This window comes from Miniopterus natalensis, chromosome 1 (genome assembly GCF_054644295.1).
Source record: "Miniopterus natalensis isolate mMinNat1 chromosome 1, mMinNat1.hap1, whole genome shotgun sequence".
Lineage (NCBI taxonomy): Eukaryota > Metazoa > Chordata > Mammalia > Chiroptera > Miniopteridae > Miniopterus > Miniopterus natalensis.
This window is the reverse complement of record NC_142081.1, coordinates 109659203-109682518: the sequence shown is the minus strand read 5'-3', so window position 1 is coordinate 109682518 and position 23316 is coordinate 109659203. Positions and strand designations below refer to the sequence as shown.

General features: G+C 40.8%; 1 protein-coding gene across 9 annotated transcripts in view; it reads left to right on the top strand.

Annotated features, from left to right (window-relative positions):
• Window positions 1-2284: 2284 nt before the first annotated feature.
• Window positions 2285-23316, top strand: part of LRFN5 (leucine rich repeat and fibronectin type III domain containing 5) — a 277160-nt gene continuing 256128 nt past the window's right edge. For 4 of the 9 annotated variants that reach the window (XM_016213288.2, XM_016213284.2, XM_016213283.2 and 1 more), the window contains exon 1: window positions 2533-3955. The gene's annotated coding sequence lies outside the window, so the exon portion shown is untranslated. Of the gene's footprint in view, window positions 3956-23316 lie in introns of all 9 variants that reach the window. The other 5 variants (XM_016213281.2, XM_016213285.2, XR_015715715.1 and 2 more) reach the window with 4 other exon arrangements.

Sequence of the window (23316 nt, the reverse complement as noted above, 5' to 3'; positions counted from 1 at the left end):
AGATGAGAGGAGATGTGAAAGCAGAAGAAAACACTTGCAAACACTACGATGAATAATGCATGGGAAGGCTTGCAACATAAAAGAACGCTGAAAAGTTACACGTTCCTCCCCACACCGAGGAGACGCGGGTTTCATCCTCAAGCAAACCGCACACACGCCCAGGAAGCACCGAGAACTTTGCCCTGGGCCCAGCTCCGCACGCCTGGCCGCGGGGTCGGTGCGCCCCCTCCTCACCTCGATCCCAACACTGGGGGCGCGGCGGGGGGGAGGAAAAGAAAAGAAAAGAAAAGAAAAAAGAAAAGTTATTTAGTAGAGCGAGGCAAGGTCTTCGACTTTCTCACTCAACATCTCTCTCCACTGTGGTCCCAGGGGAACTGCAGACCTTGATCTCCTAGACCTTAGCGGGTCCCATCAGCTCAGCAGGGCAGGGGAGCAAGTGGGACAGTCCTGAAGGAAGAGGGTCAGCCCCGCGTCCTGCAGTGTTTGGCCGTGGCTCTCCCGCCTCCGCTAGTCCGCGCCGGCGCTGCTCCGCCGCCCTCCCGGGAAGTCCCAGAAGCCGCTAAGTTTGAAGTGACGCGGGGATGGAAGCGCGCTCTGCCCCGTTCCTCCGGGAGCTCCCGGGCTCGCTTCGCCGCTGGTTGTCGCCGTGGACTTCGCGGGATCCCCATGTTTCCACTTCGGGAGACGCGAAGCCACAGGGGCAGCGCTGATGGTTCTAGCGGAGACTCTCCTGGACCGCGGCGGAGGCCGCTGACGTATTTGTCAGCGGTGTCCCGTTCGTTCATTTTCTGGGGGAGGTTTCGCCGCACAGTCCCGCTGCGGCGCGAGTTGGATCCTCCAGCTCTCGAACCCGGGTCGGCCGGCGCCGCCTGGCTCCGCGGAGCTGCCCGCACAGCCTCGGGCGCGGCGCCTCCGCCCGCTGGGGGGAGGGGGCGCCGGGGCGGCTGCGGCACCGCGGCCGCGCTGCTTCGGAGCAACGTGGCCCGGAGGGTTGCGGGAATTCCCGAACCGGGGGTTGGACCTGGAGCCTGCGGAACCTACAGGGGGAGCAGACGGGAGGAAGGGGGCGATAGACAAACACCACCTCGGGTTTCTTCTCTAAGGAGGGGGCCGTGAGGGTCCTGCCTGCGGGCGGCTGCACGTGTAAGCACTTGGGAGAGCCCGTGCGTGTGCCTGAGTGTGAGCTGCTGCGCACCCGCAGAGCGACGCTGAAAGCCGGGGGAGCTCGATTTGTAGCAAAAATCGAGCGCGCCCGATCCAAGGAGACCGCTAGCTAGCACGTGGCTTTGCCTAGCCGGCCGGGAAGACGCCCCGGCCAGCCAGCTTTCCTCCGTAGCTCCCAGCTCCTCCATTCTCTCCGCACTCGGGCGGCGTCTGGGCAGCTGGGGTGGGGGTGGGGGCGGCGCTCTGCTGCGAACCGAGACCACGTGCTGGTGAAAGGCTCCCCGGCCCCACCTGGGAGCACAGCGCGATTCCAGTCGGGGTTCCCGGGAGGAAGCCCTTTCCCGGCTGGAGGGAGCGAGGGAGGGTAGAGCGTCCTGGACAGAAGCTTGGAAAAAAGTGGCAGAGACTCGAGAAAAGCCTAAGAAAAGCCGCCCCCTCCCCGTGGGGCCCTGTCCAGCTTTCTCCCCACCTCCCTTGTCCTTCCTGATTCAGACCTGGTCCCTGTCCCAGTGTCCAGATTGGCCAGGCCTGGCTTATGGTGACTATTGGATTCGCTCTCTGCCCTTGATATACTAAAATGTGGCCAACAGCTGAGCCCAGTTGATTTTCAAATATAAATGTTTTTAGCTTCCACTTCGAACTTATTTGTAAGAAAATCTACCGCCTAACATGCTACTAAGGGGACACTGGAAGCCGCTCGCAGGTGACTAAGATCCCAAGTCAGCAGTCCTTGGTCTCAGATTTTTCCGGCGGGTTCTAACTAATGGCTTTTTCCGCCGCCGTTAGTCGCTGGCTGATCCGGTTTCAATCCCTTTATACCGCAGCCGGGGGGCAATGGGCTGTCGGCAAGTCCCCTCTTGGAAGCGGTTGGGAACCCCCGGGAAGTTCGCCTCCTTGCTCCAGGTTTTCCGCCTTTTCCCCTCCCCCTGCCTGCAACGCCCCCGCACTTCCCGGCGCAGGGATTTGCGGGCTCGGCGCCGGTCCTCCACCGCAGGCCGGGTGAAATCAGTCCTAAGGTTCCGGGCGCAGCGGGGCGAGGGTGGCGAGGCGGCCCCGGCGGGGTCCCGCCGACTCCGAGCGCGGGCCGCGCGGCAGCTCTCGTCACCGCGGTGCAGGCCCGGCCCGCGGCGCGCGCCCCCGCCGCCTCCATGCTGCAGCGCGGGGCGCAGCTCCTCCGGGCTGGGCGGTAGCTGTTGCCGGAACACGGCGCCGCGGGGAGCCGAGGACCGGGACCCGCCTAGACCGCCGCGGCAGCCGGGGATCTGGGCTTCCAGCCCCGCGCGTGAGCCTGAGCCTGAGCCACGGACTCGCCCGGTGCGGCGGGCAGCGGCGGGAGGAGCGCAGGGAGGCGGTGAGCGTGTGCAGAGCGGCCCGAATGGAGGACTCGGTGTGTGCGTGCGCGCGAGTGCGCGTGTGTTTGTGCGTGTTTTTCCTGCTTCCCTGGAGGATGTGAAGGGCTTCGCAGCTGGCCCTCCCCTTAGGATTCTTGACTTTTTGGAGCACTGGGCCATGAGCACAATCCACCCACGTAATCCATTTTGTAAGGTCGGTTGATATCTGGAGTAAAAAGCGCAACTGGACGGGGGTGGGGCAGACAAACGAAACCTGGAAATACGCACACACTCATACTAGAAAGAAACAATGAAAGACCTGCGAAGATTTTCATAACCTTCCTGCTGGTCCTTCCATTTTCCGGAAGGATTCGGAACCTTTTCTACCTTTCGAAGTCATGTCGGCGTTTGTTTTTTGTAAGCTGCTCTCCAGCTAGCTGCGTGCGTTTGTGTGTGAGCGCGCCCGCCTATCTGATGCATTTGACTGTCTTTTATCCAACTGCCCAGAAGCAAATGTGTTAACTCCACGTGCCCCTCCGTGCCCGGGTTCCTGAGGAGGGCGGAGGGCGCTCGGACCCATTTTCCACGCTGCATTCGCCGCGGCTACCCGGCTGTGGAACCACGTATGTGGGTCATTTTACCCAGAGGCTTGGGAAACGCCAGCATTAACCTGCTTTCAGGTACATCGCAAGGTCAACAGAGGGTCCTGCAGTCGTCTTGTTTCTGTGCACCCAGACCTTCCCGTCTTGGCCAGAAGGATACTTACGTTTTGGACCACATCATTTGAAGCCAAAAGTTCAGCCCTTCCAACTGGTTCTGATTCCTGCACAAACAAGGTAACCAGGATAGCTTTTAAAACTGCTTAACAGAATCCCCGACTCTTCCTCAACCCTTTCTCGGCTCTCTCCTCCCCATCAAAATGTCACCAGCTTTTGAATTACGTGGATTTGGGTTGGAGGAGAACTTGAAGGAAACGTGATCTACCGGCTATTCCGGACCAGTCTCTTTGCTGCCCGTGGTCCTTTGGGCATCCAAGCCGATCCTGAGAAGGGCCGGTCCACTCCTTGTGGCCCCCTCCCCGTGTTGTGCTGGGTGTGCTTGTGCAAGTGTGAATACGAGTGCGCGCGCGCCTTCGTGCGAGTGTGTGTGTGTGCTTTTGAGTGTGTGTGTCTGAGTGTTCCTGCGCGGCCGCCCTGCCTCTGCCCGCTCCCTGGGCGCAGAAACGCGGGTTTCATGGGGCGATCGCCGCGGATTCCCCACCCAGCGCGACCTGCAGGCATCAGTGGCAGAAGCCGCCTCTCGGACTCCCTAGGATGCAGGTGCTGAGCTATGGCAAAGGGCAGCGAAGTGAAGAGAGAGACCGGCTTAGGACTGTGAAAGCCACCTGGAGCCACCTTGCCGGAATTGTACCTGCGGGCAGAAAGTCCTCCTACGACCGTCTTTTCCTCTAGAGGCACCAGGTAACAAGCAAAGGACTACCCGCCTCACCCAGTTTCCTTATGATCTTGTTTCTACTGTCTTATCTGCATTGCAGGCTACTTTACTTATTAATGTTTTGAAAATCATTAAGAGCTAGGTATCCAAGGGCGTTCCATGATGTTGCATTATAATTCTAGTAGGTGGAATATAAATCTATACCTGAGCACTTAATATAGCAGTGAAAGATAAGGGGATATGCATACGTTCCACCCTAACTGATGTTTTTGGAAAGCTAGGCATTCTGAAGCTATCTGAAGTTGCCAGAGATTAAAATACCATATTTCCTTCAGGTTGTGGTTGTCATGGACCATTTGGTATCTAACCCTCCCCAGATTGTGGAGTGCAAGAAGGTGTTTGGTTTCCACCCATCATTTCAGGCAAGGATCATTTTTGACCCTTCCCTACTTCTGGTGCCAGGTTGATTTTCTTTCCTTATTGTGGCCGAGCTTGCCAGATCCTTTAGTAGTTGTAAATTGCACATTTAGAGACTTTAATCCCAAATGGAGTTTTTTGGGACTTGCTTTGCATGGAAGGGAATTCATTGTCTCGTGTGTGTGTGTGTGTGTGTGTGTTGTGATATGATTTTTAACTGCAAGGGTTTGCTTTTATGTAGCAAAATCAGTCCCTGAAAGAAGTCATTTGTATATCTGGAGGAGCCAGGCTAAAACCATAACCACCACCCCAGCACTGTCCCAGCTGTATTGTCTCAGTTGTGGAGAGGGGCTTGTGTGCCATGGATTTTTTGCTTGTTTGTTTGATTGGTGGGTTTGTGTTTGTCTCTGTATAATATGTAATTTTGAAAATTCCTAATTTACAAGGAATAAGGTGGATTTGTGACTGCCTAATTAACATATTGGGTCTGATATATTAAAATGGAGATCCCCATGAACTTCCAAAGCCCCTTACCCTCACACCTTATTTCTCATTTCTTTTTTTCCATCACCTCCGAATCCCCTACAGAAAATTTCACTTCCTTCTCGAGGGCATTAGGATTAACAAGATAGAGCACTTCCAAAGTCGTCTCATCAATATTTTATTCCATAGTGAAGGTGGTCTGAATAATTCAGCTGAGGAGTGCTCGTTTGTCTCGCGCCTTCCAGAGCTGCCTGATGGCTGCACCCAGCAGAGGGTTTGGCCAGGCCAAGCACAGGGCACCCTGCTCTAAGAGACAGTAACTGGGGTGGCTACCAGGGTTTCTCTTTGCTGAAGCCACTTATAAGAGTGTAGGGGCGCTGCCTACTATTCCCCTCCTCCCTGCGTTTTGATAGATGTCCGTATGATGGCATTTGCAGACTACCAGCTGGCCACTAGCTTGCTGCTCTTGCTTGATGTCTCGGACTCCTCTGGAGTCTGGGCTCGGCTGCTGCTGCAACCCTGGCAGGCTGGTGGTGCTACAAAGCCGCGTATGCAGCCGGCTTGGGGGCTGGGCTCCTCCACTGCAGCTGCCAGGCCCTCGTTGACACTCTCTTGGGGCGGGGTGGGAGAGCTCAGCAGGGCCCCTGGCAGACCGCTGGCGCATCACCGCTGAGGTGGCCCCCTGGATGCGAGAGGGAGGAGGTAAAGAGATGTGTGGAGGGCAGTGATGCCCTGTGCCTCCTCCTCCCCAACCCCGTGAATGAATATTCAAGAACATAGAATGAAAGCTCGCTGCAAAAATGCCTTGATATTCAAATAATGTAGGATTTCTCAGGATCAAAAACCTGAAACTGAGTGCATTTTTTCTATATTTCCATTTGTTCATTTCTTTTTTTCCTCTTCTCTCTTCCTCTCCTGGATTTAATCAGCTCATTTATACAGCTGTTTTACCCTCAGTTGGAATACCAATAGAAAGACTACTACACCCCCACCTCCCACCCCATACCTAGTAAAGATGAAGGATACAGGACCACTCTAAAGACAGATTTGCTCTGTAACTTCAAGCTCCAGGGAGAACCAAGAAAGGATATAGAGGGTAACTCAGATTTAACAGAAAACTGGGTCCCCACTCTACCTTCTGAAGACTCAGAAAGAAAAGGGTGCTGCTTGTATAAAACTAAAAATAACTGGGAATTTGGGAGAAATTAAGTGACAATTTTTTCATGTTTTTCCCCTCTTTCAGTGAATTTATTGGTATTTCTCCTATCAGAAAATCCTAAACAGGAAATCAAATTGTCTATACTAAAAATCTGACAAGGACACCTCTTTGTCCCCTGCATTTCTCCAAAATATTATTACAACAGAAAGTATGTCATTGGTAATATTGGTTAACAAATAAGGCATATCTGTTTGGAGAGTGCCCAAGGTGGAGAATATAAGTACTTGGGAAAATAATGTTTTCCCTATCTCCCTCCTCATTTCACTTACTTTTTTTTTTTTTTCTTTTGGCCTTTACTCACTAAGGATTTAGTCTCAGGGGTTTAGGTGAAATGTCATAACCAAAAAGACCTGCTAGCAGCGAGTTTCATGTATAGAAGTTCCTAAAAAATGTACATTTCTGCCTCTCTTTCCTTTCCCCTTGTCTGGAGACACAGAGATGTGCAAACCAATTTGGAGATCTGAGTCCATGGTGCTTGTTAAGCATTGTACTTAGAGAGGGCTGGCCTGGCTCACTAACAGGTTAAGACTCTCAGGCATTGACAGGAAATTTCCCAGCAAAATCTTCCTTCCTTGTAAGCCCTCTTATGGTCACTATTAAGAGGGGCAGAGTAATAAGAAAGTCAGGACACCCATGGGAGCAGATGTGAGCACATAGGCAGGCGGAAAGAAGTTGTTACTTGACTCCTGTCTCCCAGTCTATTTCTTTTTGTCATTATTTTCCCCTTTCTTTTTTCAAGAAGGGAATGACCTTGAGCAACACCAGTCTTCTGTGCTTCATACACAGCTTTTCCTCCCTCAAGCATGTGATGTATACATATATGAACACACACACACCTCATTTTTGAAATATGAGATTTCTGTGCTTGTGTGTTTTGGGAGGGGTTCATCAAGATATATCTGACAGATATCAGCCAGAGGTGATTTTCTTTCCTTTTTCTCAAGAGGGGATAGCAACAGCTGTGATCACTTGAGGGAAAATTGCCCCACCCTTATCCCCTCTTCTATTATTTTTGTCTCCTCTGTCATTAAATGTATTCTTAGTGCTTTAATGTATTCTTAAAGCACTATCTTGTTACAGCATTGTTGTTTAAATGACCATCATATGTTATATCTGCCTTTTTATCTTTTCATGAATGACCATCAGTTCCCTTGGTTCATTTAAACCAGTGCTCTGTTTCCTCCTGCTGCTTGAAGCACTTTTGGCTTTGTAGTTTTGCTGAGTTTTCTAGCTGGTGAAATTAGGATCTTGCTTTCTGCTGATACTATTGCTGTGTTATGTGGTTGGGATGAAATGCTTGCAAATATCTACCAAGGTTCCTGCTTCTACGTGAAACTACTACATAATAGCTCATAAGTACTCAGTTCTTTTAAAATATATTTATAATAAAAATTGCTAATATGTTTTGTGTGTGTATGTGCGTGTGCCAATTTTGGGGTTGGAGAACGCAGGCTACTTGAAACTTTCTAAAGGCTTAACTGACTAATCTATTAACTAATTCCAGTGTTTTTAATTTCCTCTTTACTCAGAAATGTAATATATCTGCAATGCTTTCAGAGTTTTGTGTATAATGTAGTCAGTTCTAAGTTTTATGTTTCACTGAAGCATAAAATACAAATTTAAGCTTTTAAATAGATGTGATTATGACCCTGTCGGATACCTGAGTAACAGGGAATTTTGCTAAATCATTCCATTGACACAAGTGCATAGCTTTGCCTTGTTCAGTGAATTTAGAGAGTGAGACTACTCATTATATTTCTACAGCCCACATTTTTATTCCTGTGGCATCCTTTAATCACTGAGGACTATTTAAAACCTAAGGCAGTATAATTTGTCCATTACATGGTGTGTGCATGGTGAAATTAAGAAGTATTATGTTTATAAGTATTGAAGCTATTCTGGTTAGAGGTGAACCATTTTTATTACACTCTATCAACATAAATTGTATGTAATTAAGAAAACCCCAGTTTTATATAAGTGTAAAAAGATAAAGAAATATAAGAATTTAATTCAAAGTTAGTTAATGCTATATTTAAGCTTTTACATCACAGTGCTCTGATAGATAACTGTTCTGATAGAGTGCTGTTTACTGAACTGTGACATAATTTAATACTAATTATTAAGATGATTAACAAGTTATAGAATATTACACCGAAGGTACATGATTACATAAATGCACTACCATTTTACTGATACCATATAAAACACATGAAAAGGCTTTATTATTAAAATGACAAACTATTTTTGTAAGATTCTTGGAAATTGGCTTTGATTGTGAAGCTACAAACTTGATCACCTTGGGAGGAAAATGCCAATTGATTAACTTGGGTCTTCCTCGAAAATACATTTTTTATGGGAGAAATCTGTTTAATTTTCACTGTCATGCTCTTTTTTTTTTCTTTGTGGCAGCATATATGTAATTCATTGCTTTAAAAAACCTTCCAGTGAACTACTTTGAAATTGATATTATTATAGGCCTTGTGAAGAACAATTGCAGAATTGCCATTCAATAATGCATCTATTTTAGCTTCGACAGAAAGGCTCTAAAAGAAGCAATAAGATACACAAAGTTACAGGATCCCTTTTTCCCACCTCTGGGAACAGTTTCTTAATTCTTAGAAAAAGAATGAAAGAAAACACTAATTAGATCAATATATACACAATTAGAAGCATTGTATTTTTTTCAGGGAATAAAAGCCCACCCAGTGTTGTTTATGTTACTGTATTTTCACTTTGCCTTGCTTCGTTCTTTTGAGGAAATGCTGAGGAGTGCAGGACACACACCGGTTGCCCTCTGGATTCCATTCCCCACGTTGGTTTCTCATTTCCTCTCTAAAAGTAGGTTTTTCATGAATCTTAGTAATGTCACTTCCAAAGCTATAGGATGTTTAAGCACTTAAATCACTTTAAGTGATTTACTAGTGGGAACATATCAGTGCCTGTAACCATGAAAACGAACTTTCTCTGACTTGTTTGGAAGTACAGGCTGTGATATATTTCTCAGTAAGTAACTCTTTTTTTTGTTGTTTTTTTCTCATGGTGTAAAAATTAGGTTATGAAATGATTTATGTGTACTTCTTTTATTAGTCCTAAGGCATTTGTATAGCAACATTAAAATGCATATAACTAATATGACAAAATTGAACACAGCATTGGATAATATGTATGCTTTATTCTACATTGAGAGAGATCATTATATCACTAATATTCACAGATATTTTAGTTTGAAATGCCTCCTTTAATAGAGGTGTGACTACCTCGACATTGAGAATTTGGGGTTATTTATAGGAATTATGGAGGGTACTTGCTATGTACTGATTGTTTGAATGTTAGGCACTTTAACAACATTTAACTAGACATGATCCTGACACCAAGGAACTTATTTTCTTAGTAACATGAAAGATAAACAAATGCATATGCTTGAAAGTAACTGATATTTTTAATTCTTTTTGACATTTTATGCTTTGTAGTAGAAGAGAGAGGAAATCAAGGAATTGTCACTGTGTTTTGTTGGGGACTGTATGTGCAGTGGTTAAAAGCACGAACTTGGGGATTTCACAAACAGTGTCTCAGGCCTGTGTAACCTTGAGCAAGTCTTATAAAGCTCTCTGAGCCTTAGTGTCCTCATCTCTAAAATGAAGCTAATAATAAAAGACACTTAACTGCTATCATCACCATCATCATTAGCTATTATGAGGGTAAAGGAGGAAACTAAAGGAAGTAGTACTTGGATGGGTTATCCTTTGGAAGGTCATAGACCCTCAGGGTTCCAAAGGATGCTAAAGCCAAGCCAGGGGTCGCATAGTCTGGTGTCCTCAGACACTAAGCAGGAGATGTAAAGCTGGAAATCTGTTTGGGTTTAAGAAATTGTAGTCTGTAGAATCTCTTGTACACTAGAGAGTGTAAGACTTACTCAAGACATTAAAATTTAAATTCACTTTAACCCTTGCTGGGTTTGTCATTATAAAACATTTGTGCTATTCTGACATACATTCACTTTGAAATTTTCTCTAAGCATCCCTGCCAAATTGGTCATCTTGACTAAGTTTGAGTACCTTCAGTGATTCTAAAATCACTCCACCTAAAACAGAATATTCCATTTTTGAATAGGTATATTATACAATTTATTTTTGGTGTTGAGCCAAAAATCTGGCATCCTGTGGCATGTAATTAATTTTAATATAGGAGGGACACACAATAAGTCTAGTTCCCAATGACAGCACCTCAAATATTTAAACTGAGTTCATTGAGTTTCCCAACCCATGATTGCTCTGCTTTTGATTAAATCTAACTCTGGACCCAAACTGGTCATGATTTCAGGCCTTTATTACCTTTTACAAGCAATAAATGTTAGCTATATTGAGTTTATCTTCACTCTCTTCTAGATGGGCTTCAGTTGGTTTTTGCCTCACTTTTCATTGAAGCATGGTACCATTGCCAACAACCTACATGGGATGAACTAGTGTAGAGCTGAGGAGGGCCATTATTTCTACGTTTTTGGAACGGAGAAAGCAGATATACATGCTTTAACTCTCCATCTGCACTTGTGTCAAAAATTACTAATTGATCAATTACTATTTTCCTTTTGAGCCTGGACAAGGCCTTGGAGTCCTATGGTGATTGCCACAGGGGAACCGGGGTGGGAGTAGGTAGAAGAGGGTAAAGGTGGAGATAAATTATGAGGGAAGGAGACTTGACTTGGGGTGGGAAACACACAGTACAATGTACAGATGAAATCTTATATAATCATACACATGAAAACTATATAATTTTATTAACCAGTGTCACCCCAATAAATTCAGTTAAAAATATTAACATGCCTCTGGGATGCTATAACTGGTCAATCCAAGTTTGGTCACAACATTAAGAGTATTTGCCATTCTGAGTCTGGACACTAGTAAAGACAACCTGTGTAAACCAAAATTAATTATAGACCATAATAAAGAAATAAAAGTGTTTATTTGAGCAAAAAGGAGCAACAATCTTGGAGACACAGATTCAGGTAACAACCTAAACTAGGGAGGCTATCTTTCATAGCAAAATTTCCTACCCAGGTTCTCAATGAGCTTCATTTTACATAAATGAGGTTTCCAAATTGTGCAGTTCTGATTGGACTGGGCAGGTCTCAGTCTCTTGGTAGAAAGACAAAACTGGGGTTTTCCTGCAGTTTGACTCAGGCTTTGTAAACAAGTGAGGCATTTTGCAGGAAGCCCAGAGATCCTGGTGTATGGGAGGAGCCCCTGTCAGCAAATGGGCACTAAGCTCTTACTGTTTATAAAATCTGGGCCTTTGGTTGACCGTGGGGAGTCTGTCTTAGCAGATACATTTCTTCTCAGGATTCACATCAAATGAATCTTCTTGAGGTCCATACCTGAGCTCACTTTCTCAATACTGACATCATGTTTTGCTCATAATGATGATATTACTTAAATCTTTTTCACTAAATATTGAAAGGAAAGTAACATAAATTGGGATGATGATGTTCATGAAATAGAGCAAGGTAAGATTAGTAGATTTTACCCCTTCCTAAAGTGATGGGGTGACTGCCTCATGGGCTCTCTGATTTAGATAAGAATTACTCGAGGTCCATTCTTTGGTTTCTTCATAAACATTTATTCAGCATTTAGTGCACACTGAGTTACTCTGCTCACCGTTTGTTCTTTTGAGACACAAATGCCAAATGACACAGATGCCACTCTGAGAAAGGTGCAGCCCAGAATGAGGAACAAATATTCCTTCAGAGGGGCAGCCCTAGGCCTGAGTCAGTATTGGTGACATTCTCACATTTTTGCCTTTTAATTTACTCTGAAAACTAGATGATGCTGATTCTAGAATATTTGTTCAGTTAATTTGTGTTACCTCCTCCATTTTTTAATAAAATGGACAGTGATACTCCTAGCAGTTCCTCCAGCCTTCGTATGAGGTAACCTAATTTCTAACAAGGGGAAAAATAATTTGAATACAGAAGGAAATGACATTCTTCACAGTCTTGAATGCTATTCTTTTTGAGCATTCTGTTTAAAAATGTTTTTTAAAAGTTTAATTTAATGTAAGTGCTACATTATTAAAATTGACACACTAATTCTGAATATAGTTTTCCTTCTCTTAATGACTTCAGGTCTTCACTGCATATGCTAGTGGTTGTGAAATGCTCTCAGGGACCAATCTGTGACATGGTTAAGGTAGTTTGCACTGAAACTAAAATTTCCCCAACATTTGTTTCCCTCTGTCTTCTATGTATGACCTCCCTTTGGTTTATCTTTCTTCTCCTATAGCTAACTTTTTTTTAGTTTTCCCCTTTAACTCACTGATAGGAACTTATTAACAAAATAACAAGATTGTTAGATATTTTTGGGAAGTAAGAGCCTGAGGCTGAATACAATTCTAAGACTGCCTCCACTGAGGAAAGCACATGAGTTTCCTTCCAAGCGCTTTATTTGGAAAGCACTGGAAGATGCTAGTATGTATATCTTGGATACTATATAAAAGATGATCATCAGCAGGAGTAGCATCTTCATCATTTTCTGAGAATGTACTCTGAGCTAGGCATGCACTGTTGGTTTTCACTTTCCTCTAATCCATGGAGTAATCATACATCTTAGGCATGATTATATACATTTTTAGAGGAATAAGTTGGGGCTGAGGGCAGTTAATTTACTTGTCCATAATTATGTGACTAATAGATGATAGTGCTAGAATTCAAATCTAAATTCTTCTGATTCTAAAGAAGATGCTAAATCTGCTATACTTAGGAGAATTCCCCCTTGCCCTACCCATTGCCATGATGTTTATACAGGCTGGTGTTGCAGTCCTTAATGAGGGCTTCAGGCTTTACCCCCCCACCCCCAGTTACCTCCTCCCTTTGGGACAAGGCCAGAAAAAAGTGAAATAACAAACTAATTTTGTCACCTTTATTCCAGCTTTCTATGCTGTTATTTTAATGACAGAGAGGCCTTACAGCCAAAATCTGATGGTTAATTCTAGATATATCTTTGGCAGAATAGACCATTTCTAGATTAATTCATGTGGTGTGTTACCATCTGTTATTTACTTTCTTACCTCCTTTAGAAAATCAAAATGGCCACAAATTTATTGCATATTTTCCCATCAAGAGTAGATATCTGTTGCCCTTCTCCTTGCATCTGGATTAGCTTTCAACTTGCTTTGAGCAATAGGTGTGGCAGAAGTAATATGGTATAACGTCCAAGCTGAGTCCTCCAGAGACCATGAATCCTCCACTCTTGCCCTCCTGGAAAAATGTTAACATCACATGAAGAAGCCTGTTTCCCTGCTGGAAACAGTAGCCCCGCTGACAGACTGCAACAATGGCAAGACATGCGAATGAGGCCACCTTATACCATTCAGACACAATCGAGCTTCCAGTAATTATAGTCAAGTGAGTGACCCCAGGTTAGATCAGCAGAAGAACCAGCTCAAATGGATGACCCACAAATCATGAAGAAATAAAATGGTTGTTAGTTTAAGCCATTAATTTATAAGATAGGAATAAATAACTGAGATTCACCCCCCGACACCTCTTGGGTCATGGTACATAGCCACCCACCATGCCTATTTTGGAAGATGACCCTACCTCCATTTTTTAATACGTTCATCAAATATATGTTAAATATTTATTATAGTCAGGCATGCTGCCTGTCTATCCACAGATACATGGATTTTTGAAGAATATATTACTTTTTTAAACCCTTGGGAGTATTTGCTGATTCTTCAACTGTCTCCAGTTTCCTCAAAATTCTTTTTCCTAAGGTGTTTCCTAACATGACTGAATATAGTTTTGATTTGTCTGTTTTCTTCTCCACCCACTTATTACTGCGTTAGAGAAGCTTCCCTGAAAGGGCTATTCTCTTATGTAAGGGATCATGCCATTCACATAACGGCCAAGGAAGAATGTGTTTGTTTCTCCAGGTTGCATTTGGGCTTGGTTTATTTCAGTGACATTTTGTCATTTCTCAAGATTTCATTTTACTTTCTAGTTATGTTCCAGTGGTTCATATTTACTATTCATTTCTTCTGTAAATTAAATCTAGATTGCACAATTACTTTATTCTGGGACTTCATACATACCTCGTTTTATTTATTAATGTTCTCATCTATGTATCACGCTACTCTGCAGGAATTTAGCACACTGTCACAGGTATAAGAAGGTGCAGGATGTAGGCCATGGGACAGTACAATTATAATGCTTTTCTAACTTTCTGATCACTATTTATTTGCAAAAAAATATGTAATTACAAAATAAGTACACTCAAATTCAGTGTTTTTACTTTTAATAAAGAAATTCATTTGTGAGGGGATGCATGGGAATGCATGTCACATTCACCTAAATATTTTCTACAAAGATGTTTTGTTATGGATTTGAAAATCTCCCTGAAATATACTGAAAATGAAATATTATATTTACATTTTTTCTGGTTTCTCATAATGTGAATTTAGAGTTTAATATAAGTAAGGTAATATATATTGTGCTACTAATTTGAATTTTTTTACTAGTGAATTCTAAAATAAACAAGCACATATCTGCTACTGTTGCAATATACATTAGAATGAATTTTCTTAGCATGATATGTATTAATTTCCTCATCTGAAAAATGGGGCTAATGTTGGTATCCCAATGGCCTGTTGTGAGGAGTAAGTGAAATAGTGCTTCTCAGCACTTCACATAGTGACTGGCAAATAATAGAATGTTCCAACAGCACTCGCAAAACATATATCCTTATGTTTTATTTATCAGAGTGTAATATTTGGTCTGAGTAGATTATCAGCTTGCGAATCTCTTTGCACTTTACTCTGTGGAGGCCCCACGATTGAAGAAACCTTTTAAGACAATATCAGCACAATACTTTTCTTTCCCAATGAATGCTGAAGTCTTTAAAGAAATTAGTAACAATAGACTTTCATACAGCTCTAGAATAACTAAATATAGTTAAACTAGCTGGAATAATATTTTAAAGGAATGATCTCAAATAAAGTATGACCTTTCAAACATGATCAGGAAAACTGAAGATAGTTATTTTAAAAATTATCTAATAGGCAAGACCAATCCAGGTTTTTTAGAGTTTTAAAAATTATACAATTTGGTGGAGATTTGAAGAAAAATAATATCACGTTAAAAACACAAAGTTTAGGAAGGTGCCTTAAAAGGAGCCTGTGTGCTCAATGTTAGCTTTGTGGCACATTTGCCTTTTATATCATCAAATTCTGGAGAAAATGAGTAACTTTCTTTTCTTTCTCTTTGGGAAAATTTATTTTCTAGTTCTTTGGACTTGTTTGTGCCGAGAACTGTTTTTTAAATCATGTAATCTCTTTAATAGTTCTAGTACATTTTTGAATATTTTTCTTAAATTGGAAATTAAAATATTTATCTAAGTACCTATTTGAGTATATGACTGTATCACTTCCTGTTTTATTGGGATCAAAATAAAAGAATGAATGAATTTGTATAATTAATGACCAAATTTTTCCAATGGATGTGGAGAAATCATTTCTTCAATCTTAGGTGATATCTGTAGCATTACAGTTGAAAACATGGAATGAATAATTGTCTCTAAAGTATCTATGTTAAAAGAAGAAAGCAGATTCAAGAGTACAGTGGTACCTCGGTTTTCGAATGTGATCCGTTCCAGAAGACCATCTGAGTTCTGAAAACCGAGGGATCCACAGCCGACAGCTGGGCCTCAGGAAGCCGTGTGGCATGTTCGACTTCCAAGGCGTGTTTGAAAACCGAAGCATTTGCTTCCAGGTTTCCGACGTTCGTAAATTGAAATGTTCATCAACGGAGACATTCAAAAACCGAGGTACCACTGTAATTTTAAAAGAAAATAGGGAATTTCAGTGAAATGCTTGGTACAGAATGTACACTCACGAGGTGGTGTTTGAATGTTGATATGTACATTCATTAATAAATGCTAGTTTTGGAGTGGGGCTATTTAGCACTAAAATCTGTTTATAAGTAATAAAAAGAAACCAATTTCATTTTTTATAGTGACTTCCTATATATTGGTGCTTACATTATAATTTTAATATTTGAATATTTGGAGATCCATGGAAAAGAAAAAAGTCACCAGTTTTTAAATGTATATAAAAAATAAGCCCTTGGAAAACAATGTAATGTTTTAATATCCTTGTGAATGTTTTCCCTATCTTGTCTGCCCACATATTCCCTCTATCAAATATAATCCATATTTGGAATGGGAAGTATCATCTCCTTCAAACTGATTCAAAGCACATATTACAAAATATTCCTGCATGGGGCAATAGATTTTGTCGAATTCAGTGCTGCTTGGATAGAAAGAGTCCCTGTAAACTGAGTTTAAATGGAGTTTGTATTCATTCTCGCTGAATTGGTGCTATCAATAGCAATTTAAAGATATGATTTACCATTGTAAGTTGAAATCTTATATTGACTATACAGCAGTCGAAGGTGGAGTTGAGATCTGAAGTTGAATAATGTTAAAAGAGAGAAATGGAGTTATGTGCTAGTCCTGAGATTGTTAGAGTTGAGGTTGTATAAACAAATTCTACAGCATAAGATTTCTGGTTTCAAAACCTTGCATTAAGGCTGGAAAACAGGATTGTGTCACTTAGGACTCAATTTTTCTGTAATTGGGAAACCCAACTCAGATTGGCTCAAGCAAAAGAAATTTCTTGGTTCACACAACTGATAGCATAAAGCAGGTTTATCTTCAAGTATAGCTTGATTCAGGGTTGAAATAATTGAAAAACTGGGATCCAGCTTTCAGCTCTATTTCTCTTCATTAATTTATTTTCTCAGCTTTGAAAGGGTGGATCACTGTGGCTTCACAGGATCACACCGCTGAAGCCAAAGGCAAAGAGAGGGAGGGAGGAAAAGAGGGTGGGGAGGGGGTATTGCTTCCTGACCTTTTAAACAAAGGTCCTTTAACTGGTTCTTTTTAGCTCTAGTTGTTTGACTTGTGTTCTGTTAACATCTCAAAACATGGAACTTGGTCAGGAATCAAATAACTGGTTTATTTATCTCTTCCTTCATCCTGCCCTCTTTCCATTTCTTTTCTTTCAGAATTATTTTCTATGAAAAGACACTCTCCTGTTCTCCATGTGAAATTAAAAAGCCTGTACAACTTTAGTGAAATTTTAATATTTTTCTTTGATAATCAGTGTTTACTGCTTAGGGGAGGAAAAATAATTTTACTTCTACCTTTCTAGGTTCTTGTCTGAGACCCCCTCCCTGTAATAAATAAAAGGACAGATTAACCGGAGAAAAACAAACAGAAGCTTAATAATGTGTGTATCTCCTGTACACATGGAAGATACCCAGGAGAACTGAGTAACTCCCCCAAATGGCCAGGCCCTTACCTTAAATACTATCTCCAGCTAAAGACAAAAGAAGAGGTTGGAGGGGTGGGGAGGGAGTTATGAGAGAGAATCAAGCAAAGGACTTAAAACTGGTAGTTGTGCAGATTTCAGTGCCTTCTCCATAGTTAAATTTCTACAGATTTTGTCATCCCCTTCCTGGTACAGGGAGAAGGCACTCTTACAAATGGAAAGTTTCCTTATAAGTGTAAATGTATTTTACAAAGAGTGACTACTGCTCAGCTTTTAGAGCTTTTCCTGTGTTTGTTGTTTCTTAAAAATAATCAGCCTAAAGTAACCCTTATGCCAAAGGCATATTTTGGGGTGGTAAATTCTGCTCCCCTTCACTGCTTTAAGATTTCTTAAACAAATTGAAAGTGGTCCAACCATAGTCTTACCTTGAAATATTTGAAATGAGGAGGTGTAATAGAATTTAGCTACAAAGAAAAGTGTATCTGTCTATCATTGAGAATTATCATCCAACTGTTTTTGACTTTAAACAAATTGATAACCAGATATTTGTCTAGGAAAATGGGTATATTCCAGAACAATAAAGAATTGCAATTCAGGACATTCTTTCTATGGGCTAGCCACTTGCCAGTCCAGAGAACAAAGGAGAGGAATGTTGTTTTATAAAGGAGAGAGGGGGAGTTCAGAGGGGTTATTGTAAACAAAAAGAGTCCTTTGGAAGAAACTGGGCATTGGAAGCGTAGTGGTTCTTCACTGACTGAGTGGTTCCCATGCAAGGAGAAGATCCTCATGGTTGCTGCTAGAGTAATAGAGTACGAAAACATCTTCCTGTTGGGTATGGGGAGTACTGTCACTTCCTTTTAGGGGTGAATGTTAGGGTGTGAGGGGACCTCCCAACTCCAATTTATTTATTTTTATTATTTTTTAAATTTATCTTTACTGTTGAGAGTATTACAGATGTACCCTTTTTTCCTCCATTGACCACCTCCCCCCCACCCCTATCACTCTCAGGCCTTCACCACACTATTGTCTGTGTCCATGGGTTATGCATATATGCATATAACTTCTTCTGTTAATCTCCTCCCATTGCCCCCCTTCCTGCTTTCCTCTAAGAGTCGTCAGTCTCTTCCATGTCTATGTGCCTCTGGTTTTAATTTATTCATCAGTTTATTTTGGTTCTTTAGATTGCACATATAAATGAGAGCATGTGATACTTGTCTTTCTCTGACTGGTTTATTTCACTTAGCATAATATCCTTCACATCCCTCCCTGCTGCCTCAAAGGGTAAGAGAGCCTTCTTTTTATAATTGCATAATATTCCTTTGAGTAAATGTCCCACAGCTTTTTCATCCACTCATCTACTGATGGGCACTTGGACTCTTCCCAAATCTTAGCTATTGTAAATTGAGCTGCTGTGAACATAGGGGTGCATATATTGTTTCTGATTGGTCTTTTAGGTTTCTTAGGATATGTTCCTAGAAGTGGGATCACTTGGTCATATGGCAGTTCCATTTTTAATTTTTTGAGGAAACTCCATACTGTTTTCCACAGTGGCTGCATCTCCTAACTCCAGTGTAAATGAGGTTTCTCTTTATCTTCACATTGTAATAGAATAGCACAAGGCTATTTATATACACAGGCATGTCTCACTTTATGTGCTTCACTTTATGTGCTTCACTAATACTATTGTTGGATTTTTGGTGTGTTACTTTTTCAAATGGAAAGCAAGACCCTCTACTAGCAGAGGCTGTGACTTGCTGAAGGTATAGATGATGGTTGGCATTGAGTTACAATAAAATATTTTTAAATTAAAGCATGTCAATTTTTTTTAGACTTAATGCTATTGCACACTTAGTAGACTACAGTATAGTGTAAACATAACTTGTATATGAACTGGGGAACCAAAAATTTCATGTGACTCACTTTATTACAATATCTGCATTATTGCTATGGTCTGGAACTGAAACTGCTATGTCTCAGGTATGTCCATATATGTATTCCTGTGTGTGTGTGTGTGTATATACACATATGTACATGTATCTGTATAATCACACACATATACATGGCTTATTTTTATAAAATAAAAAATCTTTTTATACAGGCTATATACGGTATTGTTTGCAGTTATCACACTTTAAAAGACTGTGAATAAATTTTAAGCCAAATGGTTGTGGAAAATAATCTGTTCATTTGAAAATAAAATGTAGGCCCGGCCAGGTGTGGCTCAGCGGCTGAGCGTCGGCCTAGGATCCAGGCGATCGGGGTTCGATTCCCGGTCAGTGCACATGCCTGGGTTGCGGGCTAGGCAGCCGGTCAGTGACTCTCATCATTGATGTCTCTGTCTCTCTCTCCCTCTCCTTTCCTCTCTCTGAAATCAGTAAAGATATATATAAAAAAGAAAGAAAATAAAATGTAGTAAAATTATAAAAGATAAAATGATAATGACTGAATTTAAATATAATTTTTATAAGTCTTGGTTAGCTTTCTTTTTTTGTTTTGTTTGTACAACAGAGATGATACAAATGCCAGAATAATTGTTGCAGCTTTTGCATTTATTTTTCTGATTGTTTTCAGTCTTCTGAACTGTAGCATGCTCCATTATGATTTGCCCATTTCTTGAAGTCATACTCATTTTTTTGATAAGAATAAGGCTATATTTTCTCATCAGCTTCCTTTCTAATTTTCTACTAGGTTTATGTGATAATAATAAACTCAGTTTTAACCAGGATAAGCCATCATTTTTTATTGATTTCAGGTGAAGGAAGGAAGTAGTGACTTCCTGGCATGGGGCGAGCTGGGGCAGTTTGAGAGCCTCCTCCTCAGCATAGGGTCTGCTCAGGAATAGAAATTTAGCCTTCTGGCCCTAAAGGCTCATTGTTGTTCCCCCAGGACCATAGCATTCCTACAGCCATTAGGTAAACTTGCACTTGACAAATAAAACAGCTAAAATTAATACCTGCGGGGATTTTGAAAAATTTGTGTGCTTGAGTTCCTATTAAGTGGAACATCAGAAAACTCGTCCAATGCACCTGTGTTTTGTAGGGAACTCCACCATGCCCTTACTGCTGTATGCAACGAGCAGTTAGTGCTTTTATTTTATTTATTCTAATCCTCACCCGAGGATGTGTTTTCCATTGATTTTAAAGAGAGAGGAAGGGAGAGAGGGAAACATCCATGAGAGAGAGAAAAATCTGTTGCCTCTTGTATGTGCTCCGACAGGGGCTCGAACCTGCAACCTAGGTATGTGCCCTGATGGTGACTCAAACCCACAGCCTCCTGGTGTATGGAATGACGATCCAACCCACTGAGCCCCCTGGCCAGGGCTATATTAAATGCTTTTAATATTAAATGCTTTTCAGTGTCTTTGTTATAAAATTGATGAAGAAATTTAAAAAATAATGTATCCCTGACTCTCTAACCTTACTTGATAACTGTAGGCAATATCTACTCATATATCTATTATATTTTAATGGCACTGGGAAGTCTTTTTAACGTGTGCATCTTTAAAAGATGGACATTTACCTTTATGGGGGCTTACGTCAATATAGTGGAGATGGAAACTTCCTTTCATAGTCATTTTTGGTCAGAGTACTCTAAGATTTACTAATTATGGTGCAATCACAACTCTGCTCTCTTCATTGGGAGGAAGTTGGTGGCAGCCTCTGAAGAAAATAAAGCAGTGTGGTGAGGTAATGTTCCTTTTTCCTCTAGTGTAATGTAACTAGTTTAATCAGTTCCATATGCAACTATAAGTTGTTGAGTTACTAAGAAGGAAATGGTTCCTGGCCACTACATACAAGATATTTTGATGTCAAGTATCTTGAGCTTCAGCTATCAGGAGTTTGAAATAACTCTGTTACATCACTATGGGTAGCACAGAATCCATATATTTTACTCTCTAAGCACACTTTGGAGTATTTAATATTTTAAATATAGTCTAAGACATTGCACTTCTAGTCAATCAGTGTGGACTGAAATTTTAACGACTGGTTAGTTTTCCTGCAATTAGTCATTTTGTGGAAGTGCTATTGCTATTATTTAATTAAAATCAGTAATAGATGGTTCATAATCATGAATAAGGAAGATATATTATAATGTAATATCATATCATTTGCAACCTCTTTGGATGATTCTTCAGAGAGTAAAAGATTGTACTGGAAGGTTACCAGCAGAAATAGAATGTATTAAGGGATATAAAAGTAGCATTCTTTTCCCATCTATTTCATTTTGAGCAAAGACTCACTTTTAATTGAGGTAACCCTATGCTTTTTGAAGTGTGACCAGTGGCAGACGAAAGTGACATTTTGATTAGGCTGCAGTTGTATTCTGAAATACTGTTACTCTGTATTACTGCTGGGATCCTTAATTGGACTACAGAGTCTTACTAAAGAAACAACTACAACAACAAAGCAAAAACAAAGAAACAATTGAATCATGGCACCTTTTTATGTCAGTTTTCTCACAGTTCACACACACAGTCTCCTGTTCTGTGTAAATCAATAGAATAACTTTTTTCTCTTATTTGTCTTAGTTCTAAAAAAATTGACTAATTCCTGATAAAATATCTTAATTACAGGTTATTCAGTTGTCAATTTACTTCTTAATAAAGTAATTCTAAGGTTATACTTTTTGCAAGTATTTTCATTCATATTTTTCTAAGGTACAGATTGCTTTATTACTTTCATCATGATTGAACATTGGATATTTGGAGATATGTTAATGAACCGGGAGGACAGTATAATTACAGAGTGCTTTTCTTTATATAGTACTCTGTATTGTACTCCAACATGTTAAAGGTTAATAGGAAAAGGAATGGCTTTGAAATGTATCTCATAGTTACACAAATTAAATATATATTATAAGAAAGTTTACTGCTGTATGATTTGTAATAGCAAAAACATATTTTACAAAATAATATACAACCAAAATATTCATAAATGGTGAGCAAGCTTCTTAACAGAATATTGTGTACTCTTTAAGTACATGAAATAGATCTATTTTTGTTGATAAAGAAAGCAGTAAAATATATATGGTTGTATAATAATGGAAATGATGGCTGTAATGTGATTCTATTTGTGAAAAATATGCATATATATGCAAATACATGTAAATGCATATTTATGAATTAATATTCTTTGAAAGGATGCACACACCAAAAATAGATGGTAGTTTCCTCTGGGTGGGAGTGTGAAATAATTTTAAATTTTATTCTTTTATAAAATTTGAAATTTTCTAGCTTGTACCCATAATAATTCATAATAGTAAAAGCTTAAATATAAGGTTTGAATGGCCATTAGTTGTAGATCAAATAAAATTAAAGATGAATATTTCTCAATATTCATGGTGTATACACTATTTAAATGTTTATATATCAACAGAAACATCAGTGAAATTTATAAATTTACTTTCTATACATGACTTGTAGAAATTAAGCAACCAAGCTTATTTAGAATGTTGTTTGTACTGTATAAAACAAACTGTGTGTCTGACTCCTAGTGGGGATTTCAATTACAGTGTGAAATGCCAAAAAGGCATTGCTCAATTGCTTGAGAGTTTCTGCTCTGCCTTATATTGCAATTTTTTTGGAAAGTATTTCTAAAACCTAGACATTCAGTTCAATCTAAAATTATCGGAAACTTTGACTTTCCTGATAAAGGGTATTTCATTCTGGGCTCTATAAATCCATAGCTTCATATACATGGAAATAGTGTAGGGGAGGGGGAAAGTTCCCTTCTTCTCCCTCATAATTTTTCTGGCTCCTCTAATAATTAAACTGTCATGAGGCAGATTAACAGGAGAAAATAACAAAATTTATTACATGTGTATATACGGGGGCTCCAGAAGGATGTGGGACCTGGGGCCAAATTAGGCAGTTGAAGCTCATGTGCCATCTTGAGGTAAGAGAAAGAGGGATTGAGAGTTTATTGTTTGGTAGTTCAAGGGGCAGGA